Genomic DNA, 17,398 nt, shown 5'->3' on the forward strand with positions numbered 1-17,398 from the left:
CACAACTTATGCTCATGAGAAGCTACAGGCTGAACCAGACAAAGAGCTTTGCTTGGGTTTGGGTTCAGATTCTTGCTCAGACATGCAGCAGTTATCTGACCATGCCTCAGTTTCTCAGCTGTGAAATGGAAACAATCTGTTTTGCAGCGTAGTTAGCCCAAACGCAGTAAGATTATAAAACAGTGTATGTAAGATATTGATGTCTTTCTACTCCAATCTTAGCGGCTCACAATTATGGGTAATAAGCTTACGGTCTGATACTTGGGATAGAGTCTTTGATGTATGTTTCATAAATTGTTCTCTTTGAACTGTGAATTCTCTCATATCAAAAACCAGGCCTGACATAAGCAAGAAAGTTCTGCAGACGGACAAAGCATAAAGACAGGCTTCCGCTCCTGTGTCATTTTCCTCCTTTGACAAAAATCTGAGGGCTTTAGTTGTTCCCCCGACATACTTTTTGCAAACGTCAGGTATAGAATTTCTAAGGACCTAAAGCACAGACACCTCTCTTCAAATCACTCTAATTGCTTTCATCCCAGGAACGTTTTAATTCAAGGCAAGTGTTCAGTAAGAACTTTATGGAAATAGACATAATCACCCTTAGGGTTCACTGTGTGTTACTTCCCCCCCACCCACCCACCCCTTCTCAGATAAATAGAAACAAGGTACTTAAAAAAAAAAGTCCTTAGAGGAGACATCTAAGCATTATGAATAAAGCAGTTTCACGGCACTACTAGCTGTTGCCTGTGTACATGAGATAACGCGCCAGCAGCTCAAGTTGACAAGTAATCTCTGATCTGCCCTCAATCTTTCAGGAAGGTGCTTTTATCCCGGTCGTTCCTCAGATTTCTTCTGCTTCCCTCCCCCGGCTCAAAATGAATTGCACACTGTGGTGACGATGCATTTGATCATGATTTATAGGGCCTCGCCTGATTCATTTAGAATCCCCTCGGGACACGGATGTTGTGGACAGGAAAGAACGTAGGTACTTAAAAGCTTGTAGATAATCAAATTCTTCCTGTAGCCAACTCGGGTGAAGGAAGGGAGAAGAGATGGGGAGTTAACAGCAATGGTCCTCCAAGACGTATTTTTTTGAAGAATTACCCCAGAATCTGTCCACATCTCTGCAAGAGACATTAGAGAAGCTGTTTAATTACTTCCATTTAAAAAACACAGGAGGAATGGAGCATCGGTGTGTCATTTTAGGCATGTTTTAGGGGAAGTGGATAGAGGGAGCTGCATTTTTTTGAGAGTGGGGTCAAAATTTCTCAGACCAGAACTTTCTGACAAATTTTGGGGGACAAGCTGGTGCAGTTTCCGCCATTTTGGTCATTCTTTACATCTTGGCAGTCTAGCCTAGGGGAGCCAATGTGGTAGACTCCAGATGCTGTGAACTACAACTCCCATTGTCCCTGGCTATTGGCCAGACTGGCTGGGGCTGATGGGAGTTGTAGTCCAACATCTGCAGGGCACCTTGTTGGCTACCCCTGTCTAGACACCAGTAGTTTATCCACAAGGCAACTGATTGAATGCAGATGCTATTAACAGTGCTTTCAGACATACCCTCAAACATCGTGTCAGCACTGATCTAGTTGCTTTAGTGATCATAACCTAACACAAGTAGCTCAGTGGCAGAAAACTGTATGCAGAAGATCCCGGGTTGATTCCTGGCTATGTTCAGCTAAATGGATCTCTAGAATCAGGGCTGGAAAAGATCTCAGGTTAAGATCTTGATAGCCATTGGCTATCCAAGTAGACCAGGTTTAGCCAGTGTGATGCTAAAATCCAGCACCCCCCTCCCCACTTGCCTTCCATTGGACTTCATAGTTGCGGTCCATGCTGCAGCAGAAGCCTCACACCCAGCACGACCAAGCCAGTCATGCTCCTCTAGATCTGCCTTTGTCAAAGAACAATGGCAGTGATGGTGTCAAGGTAGGTCTTTGGGGCAGAAGAATGAGCAGCAGTTCCCCCAAATGCAGCAAGATTGGCTTACCACATTCTGAAGTACGTGACGTAAATAAATACACATTACCATCGGAAGAGATGGGCCAAGTTAGTCTACCAAGTCCAGAGTCTAAAACAGCCACGCTCAACCTGGGGTTCTCTAGATGTTGGTGAACTACAACATCACCTCCAACCAATGTGGCCAATGGTCAAGAATGATGGCCACAAGGGAGTTGTAGTCCACCAATGCCGAAAGGTTGGGGAAGGCTTGTCTGAGATCACCTAAGTGAATCACTGGACAGTGCAGCAGGTATTATGTAGCTTTGCGAGCACAATTCAAAGTGTTGGTGTTGACCTTTAAAGCCCTAAACGGCCTCGGCCCAGTATACCTGAAGGAGTGTCTCCACCCCCATCGTTCTGCCCTGACGCTGAGGTCCAGCGCCAAGGGCCTTCTGGTGGTTCCCTCATTGCGAGAAGCAAAGCTACAGGGAACCAGGCAGAGGGCCTTCTTGGTAGTGGCGCCCACCCTGTGGAACGCCCTCCCACCAGATTTCAAAGAGATAAATAACTACCTGACATTCAGAAGACATCTGAAGGCAACCCTGTTCAGGGAAGTTTTTAATGTGTGACATTTTAGTGGATTTTTGGTCTTTGTTGGAAGCCGCCCAGAGTGTCTGGGGAAACCCAGCCAGATGGGCGGGGTACAAATAATAAATTATTATTATTATTATTCTGTTTGATATGGAAGTGAGTTAAATGAGTCTGACTTCGCTGTGCTGTGAGCATTGCTTTTCCTCACATTCTCAGCTTCACCTATGATTTCACCACAGTCTAGGCTCCGGAAATCATATTGGCACCTTCAAAATCTCTTCACCTTGAGTATATGTATTGAGCTTTGAACTGAAGAGTTGAAAAATGTTGCAATGCAAATACGACTTGTGAGGTATGGAAAAGGCAGGCTGTTGTTTGCTGTTAGTACAGTCACTTTTGATAAAGGGCCACAATTTCCCTGTTTTTACCAGTTCTCTACCACCCACCGTTATTATATGAGTTCCTGGGTGGGGAAAACTCCTTTCAGAACAATTTAATGATGATTCAGTCAGTCTAATAACTTTTTTTTTTTTTTTTGTAATTTCACTCTGATGGATTTGGTACTGGCGGTAACAAGGCAGAAGTGATTTCTTTGGCGTGTTGTCAAAATGAAGACGGAAAGCTCCCATGTTTCAGGGCTTTTTGATTCAGAACCTTTGCTTGTCTTGTGAATTGACAGTTTAGCAAGGTTAGCATCAGGCCAACGTTTGCTGACTTGAAACAGTATTTGTCAAATGTGATTTTTGAATGAGGTATTTCAAGCTCCCTGTAGTAACAATATTAAAAGCTTCCATGGCGTGGGAAACCCAGCCAGATGGGCAAGGTATAAGTATTATTATTATTATTATTATTATTATTATTATTATTATTATTATTTTATATATGTTTCAGCAATGAGGATGAACAGATATGGGAAATAAAAATTACAGTGGTACCTCGGGTTACATATGCTTCAGGTTACATACGCTTCAGGTTACAGACTCCGGTCACCCAGAAATAGTGCTTCAGGTTAAGAACTTTGCTTCAGGATAAGAAAAGAAATCACGCGGCAGCAGCGGGAGGCCCCATTAGCTAAAGTGGTGCTTCAGGTTAAGAACAGTTTCAGGTTAAGAACGGACCTCCGGAACGAATTAAGTACTTAACCCGAGGTACCACTGTATAGTATCTGCTCAGATATTAATGACAGCAACATTAACAGCCCAACCTCTTTCTGGAGTTAGGCTTTGACTTTTTAGCAAATATTTTTTGCAGTTGATTTTGCCATTTTAAAAGAGGGAAAACTGAACACTCGGATTACCTCACAATATTCTTTTTGGGTCCAGATTCCCAAAAGATGTCGTGATGGTCACCAATTTGGATAACTTTAAATGAGGATTAGACAAATTAATGGAGAACAAGACTATCAATGGCTACATTAGCCATGATGGTTGTGTTTCACCTGCACAGTCAAAGGCCATATGCCTCTGAATAGGCCCAGATACTGCTTTGGTCGCGGGTGGAGGGACGCAGGTGGCACTGTGGGTTAAACCACAGAGCCTAGGACTTGCCGATCAGAAGGTCGGCAGTTCGAATCCCCACGACGGGCTGAGCTCCCGTTCCTCAGTCCCTGCTCCTGCCAACCTAGCAGTTCGAAAGCACACCAAAAAGTGCAAGTAGATAAATAGGTACCACTCCGGCGGGAAGGTCAACGGCATTTCCGTGCGCTGCTCTGGTTCGCCAGAAGCGGCTTAGTCATGCTGGCCACATGACCCGGAAGCTGTACTCCGGCTCCCTCGGCCAATAAAGCGATATGAGCGCCGCTACCCCAGAGTCGGTCACGACTGGACCTAAGGGTCAGGGGTCCCTTTACCTTACTGCTTTGGTCACCTGGAAGTAGAAGGAGCAGATCAAGTAGAACATGCCTTGCCCAATTCTCTCCCTTCTTTGCTAGTTATCTGTTGGAAGTTTGGGGTTTTTTGTATTGATGCTGGGGAGCGTTATGAAGTGACCCCATATCTGCAGTCTGAAATAATACAGAAAAGGGGTTCATAAGCAAATAAAACTGAACAGAAATGATCTCCTTACCTTGGTCAGCTTCAACAAAGAGAAAAGCATCGTGGAACATGAAAAGATTTTTTTAAAAGGGAAAAACATTGAGTATAAAAGCTGATCAATATCCTGGAGACCTCCTATTTTATCAAATGGGTGGTATTTTCATTGACCACAACTCCTACAGCATCCCGGAGTTCTTGGCACTATTGGACTCCTGGCATCCATACCTGAGAACAGGCTTTCTCCCTCCGTTTGTTCTGTTTCCATCCACATTCACCTTTGTTCTGATACATTAACAATTCCCACAACCTGATGCATACCATAGCTGCAAAACGCCTTGATGCTCTAAGATAGCTTGAAGACACTTGAAGAAACCAGAGGTCTTTCTCCTGGGCATGGTCGGCCAATTGGTGCCAAAGAAGGACAGAACTTTCTTTATGTATGCCACAACAGCAACAAGAATACTCATCGCAAAGTATTGGAAGACACAAGATCTACCCACCCGGGAAGAATGGCAGATGAAGCTGATGGACTACATGGAATTGGCGGAAATGACTGGCAGAATCCGAGACCAGGGAGAAGAGTCGGTGGAAGAAGATTGGAAAAAATTCAAAGTATATTTACAGAAATACTGCAAAATTAATGAATGTTAGAAGAATGCTGGAATGAAGTTATATGGTTTTAGCAGAAATGTTATAAAGAATTAAGCAAAAACTGATTGTTAATGGGCCAAAGTGGAAAATTTAAAGTTAGATTGTGTTAAGATAAATTATAGAACAAAAAATGGAGAAAGATGGAAAGGATTTGCTGAAATAGCTAACTGAACTAGAATACAAAAAAGGGAGGTGTGAGGAGGTCGATGAAACAAGTAAATGAAAGGTAAAGATATGGAAATATTGGATGTGTTTTTAAATGTTTTTGTTTTTCTTGTTGTTTTGATGTATTTTTTTTCTTTTTATTTTTGATGTATTGTTTGTTTAAAAAAAATTTCTTTTTTTTCTTCTTTTTCTGTAACTATTAAACTTCTAATAAATATTATTTTTTAAAAAAATAATAAGATAGCTTGAAGACAGATCACCTTGCTTAATCATAAGACCAAGATGAAATGCTAAGCTGTGCAGTGAACTTCATCTGAATGTCGAGGCATCATATTTAAGGTGTATGGTGCATTCAACATTGCAGCCAGATTAAGATTTGGGACCCAATCTCCTCCTTGTAATGGGAACTACGTGCCCTAGAGATTATAAAGGGAGGATATTTCCCCCAGATGCTTCACACTTGTCAGTAGTTGTTGAAGCTATAGTTGAAATGCTGTAGTAACTGCACTTTCTTGTATATGAGCTCATCATCGCTTTGTTAGGATTTTTCTGTGGTGAGTCATGCTTGGTAAATACTATTTACGCAGGAGAGAAACCTGATAGGTCAGTGCCGCAACACCTCCATCAACACCTCAGTCAGATTTCACTGGTGATGGCGCAAGGACACTTGCAGACCTAGGTTTCTGCAGTGACAGTAGCCCCAAACCCAGAAGTAAAGGAGAAACATCCCACCCAGATTCCAGGAATCTGAAATGGCATGTGGTACATTCATGGAAAGTTCACATCTGATTTGCCCGGCGAGATGAGCCAGTGGGTTGATCACACGCAAAGATGCTGTGATCTCTGACATTCCATTCCAGGAGCTCCCAAGTAAGGTTTTCACCTTTCCCCCAAAGATCACTGTCTTAAACGGCAGCAAGACAGGAAGAAGTTCACCAGGTGCAGCTTTCCACCACACTGAGATTATATGGATAATCAAAACTGCACCTGAACAATAGCTTCCCCACCCTTGTCTATAGAGAGATAAGAAATTATTTCCCCCCTGTAGGAAACAGCAGCCAACACCTTGAGAACAGTGGGGTTATGCCACCTGGCAATGGGCTTATTACAGTGGTACCTCGGGTTAAGTACTTAATTCGTTCCGGAGGTTTGTTCTTAACCTGAAACTGTTCTTAACCTGAAGCACCACTTTAGCTAATGGGGCCTCCTGCTGCCGCCGTGCCGCCGGAGCACAATTTCTGTTCTGATCCTGAAGCAAAGTTCTTAACCTGAAGCACTATTTCTGGGTTAGCGGAGTCTGTAACCTGAAGCGTATGTAACCTGAGGTACCACTGTACTTCTGTATCCCACCGTTTCTCCAAGAAGTTCAAGACAGAGTCCATGAAGTTTTCCTTCATGAAGTAGCTCCAGTTTGCATGAGTTGGTGATGGGGTCTCCACCAGTGTCTCTGTCTGGAGTTTTACATGGATAAGCTTCTGAATGCAGGTTCTGTGCTTTCAGTTTTTCAAGGGCATTAGGCTGCTATATGCCTTGGGCTATATGCACCTAGATACTTGTACAGCCTTGTGCAGATGGGACTTAAAATGCGTGGAGGGGAGGCTAATTGAAAAGGGGATCATGTCAGAAGACATCACCTGTGAACCACCACCTGGGAGTTTGTTACCTCTCAAGGACCACCCACAGAGCTTCATGAGTAAGGCGGGAGCTTTGATATCTGAGTTTGGCAGTGGGGCAGGGCTCATCTTCTATGACCCCCATTTCCTTATGCTGCCCCCTACTTCAATGAGGTCCATATAGTTAAAGCTATGGTTTTCCCAGTAGTGATGTATGGAAGTGAGAGCTGGACCATAAAGAAGGCTGGTCGCCGAAGAATTGATGCTTTTGAATTATGGTGCTGGAGGAGACTCTTGAGAGTCCCATGAACTGTAAGAAGATCAAACCTCTCCATTCTGAAGGAAATCAGCCCTGAGTGCTCACTGGAAGGACAGATCCTGAAGCTGAGGCTCCAATACTTTGGCCACCTCATGAGAAGAGAAGACTCCCTGGAAAAGACCCTGATGTTGGGAAAGATGGAGGGTCCAAGGAGAAGGGGACGACAGAGGACGAGATGGTTGGACAGTGTTCTCGAAGCCACCAGCATGAGTTTGACCAAACTGTGGGAGGCAGTGGAAGACAGGAGTGCCTGGCGTGCTCTGGTCCATGGGGTCACGAAGAGTCAGACACGACTAAATGACTAAACAACGACAACACTTCAATGAGAAGAGAGAAGTTAAAATGAATGCTGTTTGTTGCCCCAATAAAGCTTTGCCTCTGTGAGTTAGTTGCCCCTGAGTAATACAACGGGCAGCATCACTTACTTCTTTGTGCATGCTGCCTGGCATTCCTATTTTGGCCTGGTGAGCCCTCTCCTCAAAAACGTTAACAGACTGCAATCCCCATCTCTCTCCAGCCAGCCTGGTTCATGGTCAGGGATGTTGACAATTGACGTCCAACAATATCTGGGGACCCAAGGATGCTGAAGGTTACTTCAAAGTCTAGCACCAGTGTACCTGCCTTAACACACCTGTATGTGGAAGGCAACAGGAAACTAGTTAGGAGCCTGAAGTCAGTTATTCTTGGGCCTACCCAATGCCCTTCCATTTTTGTGTTCTGTAGAATCTCAGAGCAGTAGTGGCTGTTCCCTCTTTCTCTGACTGCTGCTTGCTATTACGGTGTTTCTAATCTCTCTCTCTCTCTCTCGCCTCCTGGGAATTTTTATTTCGGTCACATCATGAGCCATTTTGTTAAATTAGTGTCAAAAGTATTCTAATTATATAGTAACAGTAGCAGTTGCATAACAGTCTCCCGCACATGGCAACAACTTGCTTCCAAAGCCTTCAATGAAAAGTTACATTTTTTTCCATGCTCGAGGGATTTCTTCTTACTTAGAAATGGAACACAGTTACCTCTAATATTGCCGAGAAGAATTAAATATACCGGGATTAAACCTTCAGAAACCCTAATAAGTGTGTTTACAATAGTCTTTGGGTTCTTTCCTCTCTTTTTTAACCACTGAGTATATGACCTTCTAGTAAATTATACCACACTTGAAGACTTTAACTGCCTTTCCAGCTTTTTGTAAACATGTAAACCTGAGCCATCTGTGCTTTTTAAATACTTCCTGTAAGGCCGGATCGCAGCTTCAGTCTGCTGTTTCAACTGGCTTCACAAGAAGGCATTGTTTGCTAATTTTTCCCAAAGGCACTTGATCCGTTTTATTAAATATTTTTTTCTTCCTCATTAAGGCCTTTCCACAACAATAAAACTGTATTTTCTTAAAAAAAAAATTTAAAAAATCTAGGCCAGAAGGCATTGTGTTGTATAGTATTAAATGTATGCATGTGCCAGATTATTATTTTTTCCCAAGAACAATAGGGATTTGCCCGGGACTTTGGAAAAGTGGTTTCTCGTGGCAATCGATAGAGTGTACTATCTCAGACAACCCCAGTTTCCTAATTTTCAGGTTGTTACCAAGTTAGGCCAATAGCTCAGTATTCCCCAAACCTGGGTCTCCAGCTGTTTCTGGACTGCAACTCCCATAATCTGTAGCTAGCTAGCAAGGCCAGTGGTCAGGGATGATGGGAAATGTAGTCCAAAACCAGCTGAAGACCCAAGTTTGGGAAACTCATAGAATCATAGAATAGAACTGTGAACATGATGGTGGATTTTGTTGTTTTTGTAATCTCCAGGGCTTGTACAATCAAGGCTGCTGGCAGAACATCACAGTGGAATAGGGTAAGTGTGACTACAAGTGAAACATTGCAGCCCTCACATATTGGGGCTATGGCATGGCTGAACATATAATCAAGAAAGAGTGAGCTTTTCCTGAATTACCCTTAATAATTAGGGGAAGGATCATAGCTCGGCGGTACGTCATTTAGAGTTGGGAATGTCCCCTGTCTTGTCTGACACTCCAGAGAGCCATTGCTAGCTTGTATAGACCAGAGCCATTGCTAGCTTGTATCCACCTAAACATTAGGAAGAACTTCCTGACAGTAATAGCTGTTCAACAGTGGAATTTGCTGCCAAGGAGTCTGGTGGAGTCTCCTTCTTTGGAAGTCTTTAAGCAGAGGCTTGACAACCATATGTCAGGAGTGCTCTGATGGTGTTTCCTGCTTGGCAGGGGGTTGGACTCGATGGCCCTTGTGGTCTATTCCAACTCTATGATTCTATGATTCTATGATTCCTTCAACGCTGATCATGCTTTTTGCTTGACTGGATAGAAACTTGCTTACTGTACAGAGGTAAAAATTGCATTCTTGCAGTGGCCCTTTCCACCCCACCCCCAGAAAATTGCCCAGTAGGAAATGTGTTCCTCAGTAGCAAACAGGCTCCCTTATCCTACCATAGAGACCTTTGTTTTCTGCCAACAATTCAGATCTGATACCAGAAGTGGGTGTGGCACTTGCCATGCCTTGGTTTGTGAAATATACTCGGAGTCAAGAGTGGATTTCATGCTCTTTATTCAGCTCATAGTGGGAGGAGGAATGAAAGTTCCTCCAAAGTATCTGCTTTATATACATTATTTACACAATGGGCTGCACGTGATTGGCTAATTCTGAAATTCTCCTATAGGCCAATCAGGTTGTGGATTCACTTCCATCTGGAGCTGGATTGGGTGGCTCCTGCAGACTAATCATACTGCTGAATTGTTCTAGGACCAATCAGACTACTGCATTTTGGATCCTATTGTTCTAGGACCAATCAGACTGCTGTATTCTGAATCCTATTGTTCTAGGACCAATCAGACAGCTGCTGCATTCTCAATCCTATTGTTCTAGGACCAATCAGACTGCTGCATTTTGGATCCTGTTCAACTCAGTACTTTCTGAGTACTTTTGAGAGCCAGTGTGGTGTAGCGGTTAAGAGTGGTGAATCTGGGCAACTGGGTTCGCGTCTCCGCTCCTCCACATGTAGCTGCTGGGTGACCTTGGGCCAGTCACACTCCTCTGAAGTCTCTCAGCCCCACTCACCTCACAGAGTGTTTGTTGTGGGGGAGGAAGGGAAAGGAGAATGTTAGCCGCTTTGAGACTCCTTAGGGTAGTGTTAAAGCGGGGTATCAAATCCAAACTCCTCCTCCTCCTCTTCTTCTTTTTCTTCTTCTTCTTCTTCTTCTTCTTCTCAGTACATAACAGTTTGTTTTTTAAAAAAATTAAACTCAGTTAATAGCAGGTTCCCCGTGTGCATTTTAATCAGAATAGCTGTGTTCCTTTCCCCACTGCAGTCCTGATCAAAACCTCACCAGCACCCTGAAAATGTTTGGACCGTGTTGCGGGCGGTTTCTCAGAAAGGAGAAAGCAAAGGCCAAACTGGGCCCAACGAATGAATTTCATTTCTCTATTTGTTTTTGTAGTGAAAAAAAGGTTTGGTTCAGGAAATTAACACTGCTTCGATCCACAGGGTGAAAACAGCCCTTTAAACTTTTAGAGTCGTTTCGTTGAACCAGCGCCTTAGCCAGCTTTGTGTGGAATGTTCAAAGGTGCCCTGAGTAATGTGGAGATAAGTATTAGAGAGCCCTGTATCTAGGTAGATAATCCTCTCCTTGAAGAAGTCTGCTGTCAAGACACTGTTTCCTGTAATACCAAAGAATCTGTGGTATCTTAATTGCTGATAATATGAAACCAAGTTCTGCAACAGGCTCTCCCCCTCCCTTACCAACTCTGGTTTTGCATCTGCAGTGACAATACAGTTACAGGAACTTAACTGCTGTACCATCTTTCCTGCTAATAGGGGCTCATTTACTTGTCCATCTTCCGGTGTCTTACTCATATTAAACTATATCCTTCTTGTCAGTCGGAGCACAGGAACAGAGTTAGGGTTTTGTATACTGGTTTTGCATCTAGAGGATAGATGGTGTGTGTTTTTAATTTCTACTTCAAGGAAAGCTAGATTCTGTGAGTTGTAAAGTTGTCCAAATTTAATGTGTGTGTGCTTGGGAAGACAGGCGAACTAATACCACTGGAAGAAGCAAAGATCACCAGTGTTGAAGCAATGATTCTTCAGCATCAACTTCATTGGACTGGTCATGTTGTGTGGATGCCCAATCCTCTTCCAAAGCAACTACTCTATTCCAAACTTAAAAATGGAAAGCATAATGCCTGGTGGTCAACAAAAGAGGTTTATCTAAAAGGGAAATCTAAAAAAATGTAGTATAAACACCAACAATTGGGGAACACTGGCCTGCGAGCGCTCCAATTGGAGAACAGCCTTTACCAAAGGTGTCATGGGCTTTGAAGACACTTGAACTCAGGATACAAGGGAGAAACGTGCTAAGAGGAAGGCATGCTTGGCAAATCCACACCGTGATCAACTCCCGCCCGGAAACCAATGTCTTCACTGTGGAAGGATGTGTGGATCCAGAATTGGCCTCCACAGTCACTTACTCAGCTACGAGTGATAGAAGAAGAGGAGGAGGAGGAGGAGGAGGAGGAAGAAGAAGAAGAAGACCTTTTTCATTTCTGCCTATGATGGGGAAGGGCTTGGAATGGCATGGAAGTCTCATTCCAGACAACTACAAATCCTAATCAATTCCACCCTACTGAGATTTCACCAAGAGCCATGCACTTAAACCACGTTCACACCACACGTTTAAAGCAGTATCATCCCCACTTTCATGACCTCCCCCTAGGAAGAGAGGTTTGCTGCTGAGGGTTGTTAAGAGACCACTATTTTTCTCATGTAACTTCAGTTCCCAGAGTGGTTTAGCAAGCATCCCTTCTTCCGAAGGAACTCTGGGAACTGTAGCATACCCTCCAACATTGCTCCGATGAAAACAGGGACATCTTATCCCATACCCTTCAACAAATCGGAATCCGGAATGGCTTCTGTAAATCTGGGACTGTCCCTGGAAAATGGGGACACTTGGAGGATCTGTTGTAGCTCTGTGAGGGAAATGGAGGCCTCCTACCAATTCAGTACACTTAACAAATTCCAGCTCCCAGAATTCTTTGGAGGAAGCCATGACTGTTGAAATATTTTAATGTCTGGTCAAAATGTGACCACAAACGCACACATATTTTGAAATCTAGCTCCATGGCCTTAAGGGGAAAGGAAAGGAGGGAAGGAAGGAAGGAAGGAAGGAAGGAAGGAAGGAAGGAAGGAAGGAAGGAAGGAAGATAGATCAGTTGGGCTATCTGTATGCTAAATTCTACATCCAGTAATAATTTGTGCTGCATCCAACTGCAATTATGGGATTGTTCAATACACACAGCTTTTCACCAATTTGATGCTTTCTTTATAGCGGAAACCAGTGAGGGAAGTACTTCAGTAGATAAGCAGAACAAAGGAAAAGGACTCTTCTTACCAGTTAGAAAATTTAATAATCACAGCAAGAGAACAAAGAACCCATCTTCTAGGAATGGCAGTGCTCCCAATTAAGGATTCCACCCTCTTATGTCTCTATTAATCTACGACATTTCTACATCTTGTAATCTGATCTTGTACCCTCTGTGCTTTGTGTGCTTTCTGTTCTGCCACTTTCTGAGCTCTTCTTGACCTTGGAGAGAGCGGAGGAATTATTATTATTTTATTTTTATTATTTATTTAATTTCTATACCGCCCTATACCTGAATGCTTTCCAGAGACAGTGAATCTGTTAACCCTCTCTCTTCCAGTGTTTCTTCTCCTAGCTGTTCACCATCCAGTATTTCCCAGCTTCTGCCTTCTGGACTATGTCCCTCTGCAAACCATGGTTCCAAATCTATACTGCCCTCCTGCTCCTGGGAAGATTCACTCTATTTTTGGGCACTGTGTTCTGCAGCATGGAAGCGCTAGTGTCATGAGGTTTGGTTGTGTCATGCATAGCTGTTGGCCTGGAATCAGGGCCAGAGATGAGGCTATGGAAAGTTAGGTGTTTCCTTTGTCCTACACCTGATTCTGAAGCCTTGGGCAAAGAATCTCATGCTCTCTGCTGAGCCCAGACATGATTCCTCTGCAAGAATGTAACTGCAATTGCCCTCTTACAGAAAAGTGCCAAAACAAGTTGGGTTTGTCATGATCACTTATGGTGTGGTTGATGCCTAAGTTCATACATGTGGGAAACACCAGTAAGAAACCATTGTGTCTGTTAACCCCAAGCCATTTATAAATGCATCACTTTATCCCAGCTTTTCGAGTACCAGTGATGACATCAAGAATCTCAAGAAGAGATTTCCAAAAGTAATTATTTTTTTTGACTTGCACAGTTCCAAAACTACTACTTCCTCGCCCCTGTCATTTTCCACTCTTTGTCTAAATATGGAAACGGGTCACAGCGTGCTGTTCTCTTTGCCATTGTGTCCACGGGGTTATAAGCAGACCTGGAGACATTCGAGCTAATTAGTGGTCACTTTTTGCCCTGGTCAAAGGTTTGTGACTGCAGTGTGTGGGAAACAGGAAAGACAAACTGAGAAGCTGAAATCCAAGTTTGTGGGACTTGTGGAAAGGGGCTGCGCCTCTGACAACTCTGTCGGCGAGAAAAAGAACCCGAGATGTTGACGTTTTGAGCTCTTGAAAACAAATTGAACGGTGAATGTTTGCTCCAGCTGGAGAAAGGGCTGCAAAATGTTTTTGCAGTTGAGCATATTAAAACAAAAGTTCTGAAACCAGATAGCTGTACAGTTGCACTTTGACCAGGATATATTGTTTAGATTTGAGTTTGCAAGGAGGGAGAGGGCAGAGGAAGCTCCTTGCATGCCAAAATGTCTTTGACTTGTGTTTTGATTAAACACTGTTTTGCTAACTTTGACTTTGTTTCTGCTAATGACAAAACAGCCCAACCCTCCACTGCTGGCTCTGCTTCACACACCTGTCTTTGCCAGCACACAGGATTCTTGTGAATGAGTCAGCAAGCACAGATGCTAATTAAGTTTGACAGAAGGCAGATACTGAATGATGCAAGAGTCCATTTCCACTTTTATGTTGACCACTGGCTTCCTCCTCTCCCTCCTCCCCACCCCTTCCTCCATGCATACACACCCTGCCACGTTCATAAGATGGGAGTAGAGTAGCACTTGAAGGGTGGCACTGCATTGTTGTTGTTTAGTCGTTTAGTCGTGTCCGACTCTTCGTGACCCCATGGACCAGAGCACGCCAGGCACTTCTGTCTTCCACTGCCTCCCGCAGTTGGGTCAAACTCATGCTGGTGGCTTCGAGAACACTGTCCAACCATCTCGTCCTGTCATCCCCTTCTCCTTGTGCCCTGCATCTTTCCCAACATCAGGGTCTTTTCCAGGGAGTCTTTTCTTCTCATGAGGTGGCCAAAGGACTGGAGCCTCAGCTTCAGTATCTGTCCTTCCAGTGAGCTACTGTCTCCAGAAGCAGCCTGCAAAGCAGTTGGCTAGCAGGAGTGGCCAGCCACCACTTTGGGACAATTGAAAGGAAATACAAATTCCTATCTTCACCAATGACCATCAGGAACATATGAAGCTCCCTTAGCTAAGTCCAGCTCTATCTACTGGCTTTGGCTCTTCAGTGGAAAATTCACCTATAACCTGTTGTCACACACACAAACACACACATGAATTTTTATGAATCTCTCTCTCTCTCTCTCTCTCTCTATATATATATATATGACTGATGAGAGTGATGTCCACTATTTCCAGGAACTTTTCTCATTGTGAGACTTTGATGGGTGAGCTGAGAGTTTGTTTGGACCCTGAGTGAGAACCCGGAGGCTGAGAGGGAGAGTATGTTTAGGGAAGCTTTTAATGTTTAATAGGTTATTGTATTTTAATATTCTGTTGGAAGCCACCCAGAGTGGGAGGGGTATAAATTATTATTATTATTATTATTATTATTATTATTATTATTTATTTTATTTATTTCAAAGGAAAATGAATTCATATTGATTTATACATATTAGGACCTTCTCATTTATGCAACATTCTTACATGTAACTGTGTGTTTTGTAATATTTTGTTTCAGTTGTCTGTTATCTCTTCAGTTTTCCGTGCACCACTTAGAGATATTTTAAATATATTAAGGAGTATTGAAATTAGATGATCCTGTGTGCATCTGCGCAAAGCAAGTTCACCACCCCTGAGCTGGGACTGCTCCCTGAACATCTGAGTCAGCAATATGTAAATATGCAGATGCATTTTCACGAAAGATAGGGGGATGCTGTACCCTCCCTATTGAGTACAGTTGTACCTTGGAAGTTGAACAGAATCCATTCTGGAAGTCCGTTTGACTTCCAAAACGTTCGAAAACCAAATCGTGGCTTCTGATTGGCTGCAGGAAGCCGCAGAAGCCCCATTGGACGTTCAGGTTCCAAAAGAATGTTCGCAAACCAGAACAATCACTTCCAGGTTTGCGGTGTCCGAGTTCCAGGGTGTTCAGGCTCCAAGTATGACTGTACTTAAGGTTTTTGCAACATTTAAGCAAACTTCAGTCCAGGAGATGCATCGTGATTATTTTTTTACGCAGAAACATATGTAAGTTAGGTACCTTATATTAAATAGTAAGCATGGAGGCAAATAACATAGTATTTGGTGGAAACTGAACTGCAGCGGAACAGAAACAGCACTGATGGTGACAAATACAGGTTGACTGCCGTCTTACATCCCTAGCATAACTTCTCCTGTGTTATAAATAATAATTATTTAAATATAAACGTTAAGATCACCCTTTAGCTAGAAGACAGCTAGACATTTCTGCACATTGTCAACAATACGAGAATGTGGGACACATGGGGCACACTATTATTCTGATGCAAATGTACCCTTATATCCTTAATAGAATTAAAGCATAAGCTTTTTTTTTTCCTTTAAAAAAATCTAGACTGTGGCCTTTCACTACTATAAACACTTTCAAAGAACAGTTATGGCATAGAAGCAGTGACTGGAAAATCTGTGTAAGAATTGTTGTCATAGTGGATTCCCATAGGGATTACTTTAATCTAGAGAATCCATTAAGGACAGTGCACTAACTAAAGAGCCTCGGCCTTTTTTTCTCTCCAGACACATACATCAAACTCTATATTAGGCTGTCATATTATCTGCAAAGCTTGTTGAAGGTCTGAAAGAAAACATTTGATATTGCCTTGTGAACTGCTACATGTTATCAGTATCAAGGCATTAACGACCCAGTAATGACTAAAAACTCACAGCAGATAATTATTCGCTCCATCCCTCAAATCCCAGAGAATGTAGCCAAAGGTTTCGCATACAGCAACCCGTGTGCATTTAAGATGCACAGGGAAGCAGGTCTGTGGTTTTAAAGCCAACAAAGGGTCCACTTCATCTGGAAGGTCTCCTGCACAAAACCCCAATGAAATGAATTATAAGGTTGTACAGCTCTGATTCAATGCGACGTAGCATGCACAGGAGAACGTCTCAGTAGATTGCATTCAAAATGTACACATGCAGTTTTGCAAGAGTAAAAAAAGAGTTGGGGTAGATACATTCTCTGCAGTGCAGAAGAGTGGGTGTCACTGTGGTCTAAACCGCTGAGCCTCTTGGGGTGGCCAATTGGAAGGTCAGTGCTTTGAATCACTGCGACAGGGTGAGCTCCCGTTGCTCTGTCCCAGCTCCTGCCAACCTAGCAGTTCAAAAGCACACCAGTGCAAGTAGATAAATAGGTACCATTAAGGCAGGAAGGTAAATGGCATTTATGTGAGCTCTCGCTTCTGTCACGGTGTCCCGTTGCGCCAAAAGCAGTTTAGTCCTGCTGGCCACGTCACCCGGAAAGCTGTCTGTGGACAAACACCAGCTCCCTTGGCCTGAAAGTGAGGTGAGCACCACAACCCCATAGTCGCCTTTGACTGGACTTAACCATACAGGGGTCCTTTACCTTTTACCTTTACCTACCTTTTGTTATTATAGACCTCTGGTAAGGGAACCTAAATATGCAGGAACAGGAGAGTAAAAGCAAGTTAAGAAACCCCAGTTTGGTCCAAGGTGAAAAGGACATAATTCTCATAAACATGGTGAGCAATGTGTTGGCGTGCCAGGCAGTGTCTCCTTGTTATTCAGGTGAACAGCAGTTGTGGGCTGGTA

General features: G+C 43.4%; 1 long non-coding RNA gene across 1 annotated transcript; it reads right to left on the bottom strand.

The window, feature by feature from the left end:
* Positions 1–758: 758 nt before the first annotated feature.
* Positions 759–17,329, bottom strand: LOC310673573. The gene is made up of 3 exons (XR_014509124.1): positions 17,210–17,329; positions 4,385–4,537; positions 759–1,124 (listed from the first exon to the last, which is right to left on the bottom strand). It is a non-coding gene; the product is annotated as an uncharacterized lncRNA (long non-coding RNA).
* Positions 17,330–17,398: the final 69 nt, after the last annotated feature.

This window comes from Podarcis tiliguerta (assembly GCF_965153285.1).
Source record: "Podarcis tiliguerta genome assembly, chromosome: 3".
Classification (NCBI taxonomy): Eukaryota; Metazoa; Chordata; class Lepidosauria; order Squamata; family Lacertidae; genus Podarcis; species Podarcis tiliguerta.